The sequence below is a fragment of the Microcaecilia unicolor genome, chromosome 1, assembly GCF_901765095.1.
Source record: "Microcaecilia unicolor chromosome 1, aMicUni1.1, whole genome shotgun sequence".
In the NCBI taxonomy this organism is placed as follows: domain Eukaryota; kingdom Metazoa; phylum Chordata; class Amphibia; order Gymnophiona; family Siphonopidae; genus Microcaecilia; species Microcaecilia unicolor.
The window spans coordinates 120,053,187-120,062,571 of NC_044031.1; the positions used below are offsets into that span (position 1 = coordinate 120,053,187).

The 9,385-nt window shown below is 43.2% G+C and overlaps 1 long non-coding RNA gene across 1 annotated transcript; it reads left to right on the top strand.

Moving 5' to 3' along the window:
* Nucleotides 1-508: 508 nt before the first annotated feature.
* On the top strand, nt 509-7,571 carry LOC115460088. Its single transcript, XR_003940371.1, has 3 exons — nt 509-519; nt 3,931-3,933; nt 7,484-7,571. It is a non-coding gene; the product is annotated as an uncharacterized LOC115460088 (long non-coding RNA).
* Nucleotides 7,572-9,385: the final 1,814 nt, after the last annotated feature.

Genomic DNA, 9,385 nt, shown 5'->3' on the forward strand with positions numbered 1-9,385 from the left:
GAGTAACAAGGAGCTGCCTGTGCCTGAAGTGGGAATTGAACTTAGCTCCTCAGGACCAAAGTCCACCACCCTAACCACTAGGCCACTCCTCCACTCTTGGCATGATATATCAAAATCAGGGGGAAAGGGCCTGATATTCAAAGAGGCTGATATTCAAACCACAGGAGGTAGCTGGGCTGTCTCCCGCTGTTGGTGGTGAGCCCAGATATTCAATGCAGAAATACTATTATAAATTAGGGAGACTAACAAACTAAAGAACACAGTAATAATGGGTTATTTCAATTACCTTGATATTGACTGGGTAAATGTAACATCAGCACATGCTAGGGAGGTAAAAATTCCTTGATGAAATCAAGGACTGCTTTATGGAGCAGCTGGTTCAGGAAACAACAAGAGGGGAAACAATTGTAGACCTAGTCTTTAATGGAGCCCTTGATCTGGTGCAGGAGGTAATGGTGCTGGGGCCACTTGATAATGGTGATCATAACATCTTAAGATTTGATATAATCTCTGGAGTACGTACACACAGGAAATCCAATACAATAGCATTTAACTTTCAAAAACGAAACTATGATACAATCAGGAAAATGGTTAAAAAAAAAAAAAAAGAGGAGCAGCTGCAAAGGTCAAAATTTTACATTTGGCATGGATGCTGATCAAAAATGCCTTTCTGGAAGCTGAGACCAGATTTATTTCATGTACTAAAAAAGGAGGAAGGAAGGCCAAACAGCAGGCATGGTTAAAAAGTGAGGTGAAGGATGCTTTTAGAGCTAAAAGAAAATCCATCAAGAAGTAGATGCCATGGTCGGTCACGCTGGTCCTGGTGACGAACTCCGGTAGTGATCCCTTGTGCAGTACCAGGAGCAGAGGTATGGAGCAAGAAGCCTGTGGATCTCGTTCCTGGAGTAGCAGTCGGAGAGCCCAGAGCTTCGCCTGTGATGGCCACTGTTCCCCAGCTGTTCAGTCCCTGGGTTCTGGTGGCCAACAGGACTTAAGAGGAACTGGGCAGGAAGGGAGCAAGGTCAGAACCAGGTACCAGTACAGCATACAGGTCAGGCAGACAAGGAGTATACAGGTCTAGTTCAGGCTTACAGGTCAGGCAGGCAAGTAGATAGCATTCAGGACTGGCTCAGGCTTACACTTCAGGCAGGCAAGTAGTCAGCATTCAGGTCCAATTCAGGCTTACAGGCCAGGCAGGAAAGCAGTGTACAGGTCTGGTTCAGGCTTACAGGTCAGGCAGGCAAGTAGTCAGCGTTCAGGTCTGGTTCAGGCTTACAGGTCAGGCAGGCAAGGAGTGTACAGGTCTAGTTCAGGCTTATGAAATCAAGGACTGCTTTATGGAGCAGCTGGTTCAGGAAACAACAAGAGGGGAAACAATTGTAGACCTAGTCCTTAGTGGAGTCCTTGATCTGGTGCAGGAGGTAATGGTGCTGGGGCCACGTGATAATGGTGATTATAACATCATAAGATTTGATATAATCTCTGGAGTACGTACACACAGGAAATCCAATACATTAGCATTTAACTTTCAAAAACGAAACTATGATACAATCAGGAAAATGGTTAAAAAAAAAAACTTAGAGGAGCAGGCAGGCAAGTAGACAGCGTTCAAGTCCGGTTCAGGCTTACAGGCCAGGCAGGCAAGTAGTCAGCATTCAGGTCTGATTCAGGCTTACAGGCCAGGCAGACTAGCAGTGTACAGGTCTGGTTCAGGCTTACAGGTCAGGCAGGCAAGTAGTCAGCATCCAGGTCCGGTTCAGGCTTACAGGTAAGGCAGGCAAGTAGTCAGTGTTCAGGTCCGATTCAGCTTACAGGTCTACAAATTGTGAAAGCGACTCTAAGACTGAACCATTACCTGAGACTATTGGGCGACCTGGTGGTTGTGTCAAGGATTTATGAATTTTTGGTAATGTGTAAATCATTGTCAAGTACAAACTGCTTTTGTAAGTTCATTTAGGGCTTTATCATGACTCTTCTTTTTATGTCCATCATGTTTTTCAATCATATGTTATTTATTTATTTATTTATTAGGATTTATTTACCGCCTTTTTGAAGGAATTCCTGCATGGACATTGCATTCGGCAAATGCCTGTAAACTGGTGGTGAACGACTTTTGACAGCTAGGACAAAGTGACATGGTGAAGAACTTTTTCAGTAGCTGGACTCTATGAATGGAATCTTTTAGCGCTGGCGCTTTAACAATGACAAACTATTGCTTCTTTTAAGAAGATGCTAAAGTGTTACCTATTGCAACAAGTCTTCACGATGTCTTGAGCTCTTTCTGGTTGAACTGGATACACTCTTATGGTCTTTAGTGTTTGAGTTTATTTGTTTTTATGGTTTAATTTGTATGTATAGAATATTTGTTTTTTGTTATTTTATTATGTATTTGATTTGTATCCTGCCTTGAAAAAAGCAAGCTGTAATTAATAAACTTAAACCTAATAATACACCTAAAAACACTGACTGCCACTGGCTCAGTATTGACCTGTTAGTTCTCTTCTCACTGTAGGCATCTTATTTGGAACCATAGAAGTCCACCAGCAGTAACATTTGGATGTCCCTACAATCCATGCAGCTCTCTGGAAGGAGAAGCCAGCAGGTATCTAAGAACTGTACGACCATAGGAGGTCTTTTACAAAGGTGTGCTAGTGTTATTAGTGCACGCTAAACACTAGGGACATTCACATATTCCTATGGGTGTCTCCAGCGTTTAGCATATACTAATTTTTAGCGCACACAAAAACTGCTAGCACGCCTTAGTAAAAGGACCCCATATTGCATATATGAGATACAAAGGATAAGACTATGCCCTGGGTTTAGAAGATGAAGTGTGCTCCTGAACAAAGGTCTCACAACACTGCTCTCTCAAGCTTAGAATTCATATGATGTTACATATCACATTCACATTAAAAACCCAACTACTTCAGCCTGATTAATGTTATTACCATGAATATCAAAGGAATTAATGATGATTAGTGACTTATTTGAAAATGTCAACCTTTACATAATAGTTTTAGCAGGATTTATGGACACTGATATGCTTTCAGAGCTCATCCCTGCCTGTGGAAACATTTTGAGATAAAATTATAAAAGGTTTTGCATAGGTCAAAGGTGAAGGACAGGGCAGATTATATATATATTTAACTCCTGGTTCGACCAGGCAAAAAAAAAGGTTTTGTATAGTTTCCCCAAGTTTGCAGGTATGTTTTGTTTTTCTTTCAGGGTAATTTCATTAATAGTATGCACTATTGCAAAATAATGTGCTCTTTTATCGATAGGCACACGGTTCTTCAATATGATGCTTACTGAGCACTCCAAAAGGCACCTTTTGCACATTAGTGAGCTGTTAACACAGGAAAAAAAACTTTTTTTTGACTAGTTTAAACACAATATGAAATGATATGGGAAATGTTTTAAACAATGCACATCTCTATTGCTGGATATATTTAAAACATGTAGAAATCTGATATCATGTAAAACAAGAGCAAGGGTAACATTTTCATTGTGTGTATATCATAGACCCTTAAAATATCTGATACATATTTCCTCCTCTCTAGCTGTGTGCTAACCAACCTAATAACAGCAACCACAACAATGGTTGTTGATCTTGTAATCTGTTATTGTACATGAAGACTATAACTATTAAGAAGGCAAGAATGCATAGCAATATATGTAAAGCATTACGACTCCTCACCTAAGTTCCTTGTGATTCACAAGGTCAAAGACTGACTGAATCCTTTAATGCAGGGGTACATCATTCTGATCCCTGAGAGCTTCAGAAAGGTCTGGTTTCAAGATAATAAGGAATATATAGGAGATAGGTTTTTTTTAAACTAATTCTATGCAAATATATTTAATTTGTGTGATTTGGTTATGAAAACCAGACCTATTTGTGGTCCTTCAGAGAGTTAAATACATTTCCTGCAGTGTGTGATGTGGACTTGTAAAAGTATTGTGCTACTAGCCTTTAAATATACACACAGATTTTCCTTTAAAATATAATACAGATATAATATTTTATGTGTTTAACCGTGATTGTTATTGTTGTTTTTTTTTCAGTTGCGCATAATCAGAAAGCTACATGCATAAGTTGAAAAGACACTGACAGTTTTGGGAGCAGAAGATGGAGGAAATGGAGTCCTCAGCCCTAAATAGAAGGGGAAAGGGAAATGGGACTTGATATACCACCTTTCTGAGGTTTTTGCAACTACATTCAAAGTGGTTTACATGTGTTCAGGTACTTATTTTGTACCAGGGGCAATGGAGGGTTAAGTGATTTGCCCAGAGTCACAAGGAGTTGCAGTGGGAATTGAACTCAGTTTCCCAGGATCAAAGTCCACTACACTAACCACTAGGCTACTTCTCCACAGGAAGAGTCTTCAGTTGATTGAGGCCCTGGAGGAACAGGCTATATATTTGATGCTGAGTGGGGCCCTATTGGAGGAAGCAATGTTTGATAATATTCTGGGTCCAGTAGGGCCACCTGTTCCCGGTCAGGAGGCAGAGGAAGTGGGAGCAGACAGGAAATTGAGGAAGGGGCAAGAGGGATGTTAAGAGGACTGGTGGAGGGAGAAAGAAGTAAAGAAAGTGGCAGAAGGAGAGGAGAGTGAATGAAGGTAGATAAGAGAATGAGGTTCAGAAAGGATATTGGAGGTTGTGGGAAGGAATTAAAATACTAGAGGAAGTGGGAAGAAGAGAAGAGATGGACGGAGCTGCACAGGGGTGGGGTAAAGGGTGTACTCTTGCAGAAGGCTCTTTGGCAGTGACATAACAACTCCTGCTTTTCTGATTTGCCACATAGACTTTACCCACTACAGGCGGCATAACCTTGTAGTTAGAAGCAACACATTAGCTGCTGCAAAGAGATAAGCCATCCCTTACAGCCTCTGCTGCCCGATACAGGTACCTGTTGACTCCCAGCTACAGAGCTCCAGTGCAGCCTGGGTAGTTCCAGGCATTATAGCAAGCAGTAATAGGAGGCAAGCAGAGCTCCAGTAGGGGTTGCTATAGCTATTCAACAACCTAGACAATCATATAGGCAGTCAGGATTGTCTGTCCTTGTGAGAGAGTGAATGGTACAGCAGGAGATGTCCCTGAGAACACTTCCTCACTGATGTTGCAGATAAGCCACCCTTTAGGCATGTGGCGCTAACTTGAAATGTCAGAGGCTGAGTCAGAGGGGCAGGGCTCAGGCCATGAGGTGGTTAAGGTGGGATTTATCAAGGTGTGGTAAAAATTCATCCTTTACTGCACCTTGATGCCCCATGGGATTCAGCAACCTGAGGGATCCCAGTACCGCAGGTTTCTGAATCCCATCTTAGAGGAATAGTGCTGCTTGTGATCCACCTTGCAAGCAACGTTTTTCCCATAGCCAAGGAGCATTGGGCTCAAAGCCATGGCCTGATGCTACTTGGCCTGTAGATCCTCTGGCTGGCCTGTGCCCCCTGCCTCAAAACAGCCCTTCTCAGAAGACTCTCCCATCCCCACACAAAGGCCACCTTTCTAGATCATTGCTTTTCAGTTGGTGGGGGGGGGGGGGGGGGGCTTCATGGTCCAAGGATGGTCCAGGGAGTCATCCTGGGGTTCTGAGGGAATCTTCAGGGATATAGGGGGTCTTCAACAGGAGCAATGCCCAGTTGCTCCTTCCTTCTGTAGTGGCTCCCTCAAAATGGTGCACGCGATTACTACTAGGGGTCATATTTCCATATAAGGAAATTTGATCCCTAGTGGTAGTCACACCATTTTGAGGGAGGCACTACAAAAGGCAGGAGTGACTGAGCATCACTTCTGTGGAAGACCCCCCCTGGACCCCTAAGGACTCCCTGAAACCCCATGATGACCCCCAGACCACCCTCGGACCCATGAAGACCCCCTCTGGACTACCAATGATCTAGGAAGGCAGCCTTGTTGGGGGGAGGTGAAAGTGTCTTCTGATGGGGGCTGCTTGAGGCAGATGGGGCGGGCTGACTGGCCAGAGGATCTGTAGGCCCGGGAGCATCGGGCCGCAGCTTTTCAACCCATGCTCCTTAATGGTAAAATAATCCCAGCTAAAAGCTGGGGTTATTTTACCACGGTTCTGAGGCCCTAACACGACTTGCAGTGTATCACTGCAAGTCACGTTAGGTCACTTGCATAGTAACCCGCGGTGACTTAACTATCTCCACATTATTTTTAGAAAAGCAGTCTTAGGGCCAAATAACACTGCTTGATGAATTCCCCCCCCCCCCCCCCCCAAAAAAAAAAAAATGCCTGGAACAGAGTAGATCAGAGGGGCCCTGAGGGAAGAGATCATCAGCAACTACATTACTGTGTGCTGAATAGCACAGGGTTAGCGCATGAGCCAATACCACCTACAAAATAGATGTCAGTAAGTGGTCACACACTAATTTTGTTTATGGCCACATGCTAATGGCAACAATAGCACATGGCCATTATTTCAAAAAATGGGAAATCACTCACTCTCTACTGCTATAAAAATGGCCTTAGCACATAGCTAAAACCCACGTAAGGGCATGCTAAGGCCACTTTATACCGCAGCTTAGTAATAGGACACCTTGGTGATTTTTGTTTAGGGTTTGATGGTCCTAATATATTGTTGGATTCTCTAAGGTCTTTTTCTCCATATAAGTTTCCTAATTTGAGCATCTGATTGTCAATTCCATTTAATACAAATTAGGTTGTGCTATCATGTATTGTTTTATCCCTTCTGTTCCCATATTTTTTGATATACTTAGGCCGACTATTGTAACAGCAGTGAGGTAGATGTTCAAAGGGTTTCTCCAGTAAATGTTTTGTGTTAGCTAGACAAGCCTCGCCATTTTTAATTTCCTGGTCTGATAAATTATTGCTTGCACACTAAATTTACCTGGATGTGAAGAAGCAGGCACTGATTGCATTCCTAGGGTGGTTAAATTTTAGCCAGTAAGTGCTGATATTCAACACTGATTAGCTAAAGTTATCCAGATAACCTTAGGACAGCTATTTTTTTGACCAAGGTTATCCAGATATGTTTCATTGAATATCTGGATTACTTTTCCTTTCAGTGGTTCTTTGAATATGGGCCTCGTTGTTGCTAGAGTGATGTCATTGCAGTGTTTATCTATGTTTTACTGCTTGGTCATTATAATCAGCCTTGTCCAGATTTGTCTTGTAAAATATGGACTATGTACATGTAATTAAATCAAATTGACTATTGTTGAATATCCTTTGCCATTAATTAGTGATTCATGATGTGCTGACAGTAAGGGGGTAGTTATTAAGGTGGGTTAAGGTAATAATACACATTACTTGTTCCTTAATCATGCTAAATGGCAATAGCGTGTGTTATATTACAATTAAGTGTGCTAGTTTAGGTTACGATGGGCTACCTACACTGTTCCCTCTAAGCTGAGCAGTTGTTCTCCGACTGCATTGCTGCCAGTGGGGGGTGATACATCAATGTTTTGTTTTCAAACACTAGGCACAGGCAGGTTCCCTGGAGGGAGCTTGCCTATCCCTTGCTATTGAACATGTGATACTGAAACAGCACCACCCACTGGCAGGACTGTAGGTGGAGGACTCCTGCTCAGCTTAGAGGGAAGGGTGGCTACCTAACAGATGTAAAGCATGCAAAACATTGCTTAACACAGATTGCAGTAAACACCATAAGCTCTGTTATTCTTTGAAAAATGATGCCAGATCAAAGTTGGCATTATTTTTCGTGCACAGGAACATTGGGCTGTGGTGGCCTGATGATCCACAGCACCATCTTAAAGGAGTGAGCACTGTAAAAAAAAGCAGTGGCACCCCCTTCCCTCAGCCCCCAAAGACATATGACTGCTGACAGATATGCCCTGCCCCCTGCGCCTGACAAGGACCCTATTCCTGCTTCCCCTCCCAAGGACTCCCCTACCATAGTGCATTCCTGGTGGTCTAGGGTGGTGCAGGCAGGTGATCCTCTGTTGCTTCTGCCCGCCATCACCCTTTATCGCACCTTGATGCCCTGTGGGATTCAGCAACCTGAGGGATCCCAGTACTGCAGGTTGCTGAATCCCATCTTACAGGAATTGTATTGCTTGCGGTCCACCTTGCAAGCAATGTTTTTCCCATAGCCAAGAAGCATCAGGCTCAAAGCCACTAGCAGTAGCTTCATGGTATTATCGCTAGAGATTACGCTGCCAAAAAGCCTTATATGGCACCCTGACCCCTAGTGGTAGTACTGTGAGACTACTGTTAGGGATCACAGCTGCCATTTCGAACCCAGCATCAGCATGGGCAGGAGCAAGTGGGGATTGCTCCTGCCTGCCCTACTATAGATCACCAGGGCTGGATTATAGAAGGCTTTGGTAAGCCTTCAATGGGGCATTGGAGAGGGAGGGAGATATGAGCGCTTGTCAAGGGACTGCAGGGCTTGGCTTTTGGCAGTAATGTGTCTTCAGGGCTGGGGATTCAGCGTATTTTGGGGAGGAAGAAGGGGGGCTGCAGCTTTTTTCCAGTACCATTCCTGGGATCATTGGGCTGTGCATTGGTGGCCTTATGCACTCAGGGAGTAGAACAATGCAAATTGTGAGGTTTATCTAAAATGACCATGGGAGTTACTGTTCTGTGCAGGTTAATGACACCCAAGGCTAACTTCCACTGCACCTTAGATGCTACCCTCCTAAATTAGGAAAGCAAAATAATAGATGATATGTTATGTTTTTAAAAAGTGGTTCTGATCCAGTTTTCAAGGACCAGCCATCCGATTTGGTTTTCTGGATACCCATGAGGTAGATTTGCATGCATGCATTGGCAATATGCATGCAGATATACATATTAATTATGGATATCTTGCAAAACCAGGCTAGCTGAGTGGAGGAGTGGCCTAATGATTAGTGCAGCGGGCTTTGATCCTAGCAACCTGGGTTCAATTCCCACTGCAGCTCCTTATGACCTTGGGCAAGTCACTTAACCCTTCATTGCTCAGGTACAAAAATTTAGATTGTGAGCCCTCTAGAGACAGAGAAAGTACCTGCATATAATATATACAGCACTGTGTACATCTAGTAGTGCTATAGAAATAGTAGTAGTCCTGAAAACTGGGCTGAGAATCATTGCATTAAAGTATCATGTGTTTTCGGGGCACAGGGTACACTTAGATATTGTGCTGAAAACACCTATCACATGCACTTACAAAATGTTTCAGGAATAAAAAAAAAAAAGCAACGTTAGTGGTTGATACAGGCCAAATGGGTTTAACTATCTTGGATTGCATTGCCCGGGACAGTGATGCTATTGCTAATCAATGCAGAATACCACGTCTGGAGAGGAGAGGATGGAAATGCATTTTATGATTGACAAGGTGTTGAATGGGTAGATAGTTGAACAGATGGCCTGGTTATATTATTTAATCTTAGCTATTTGC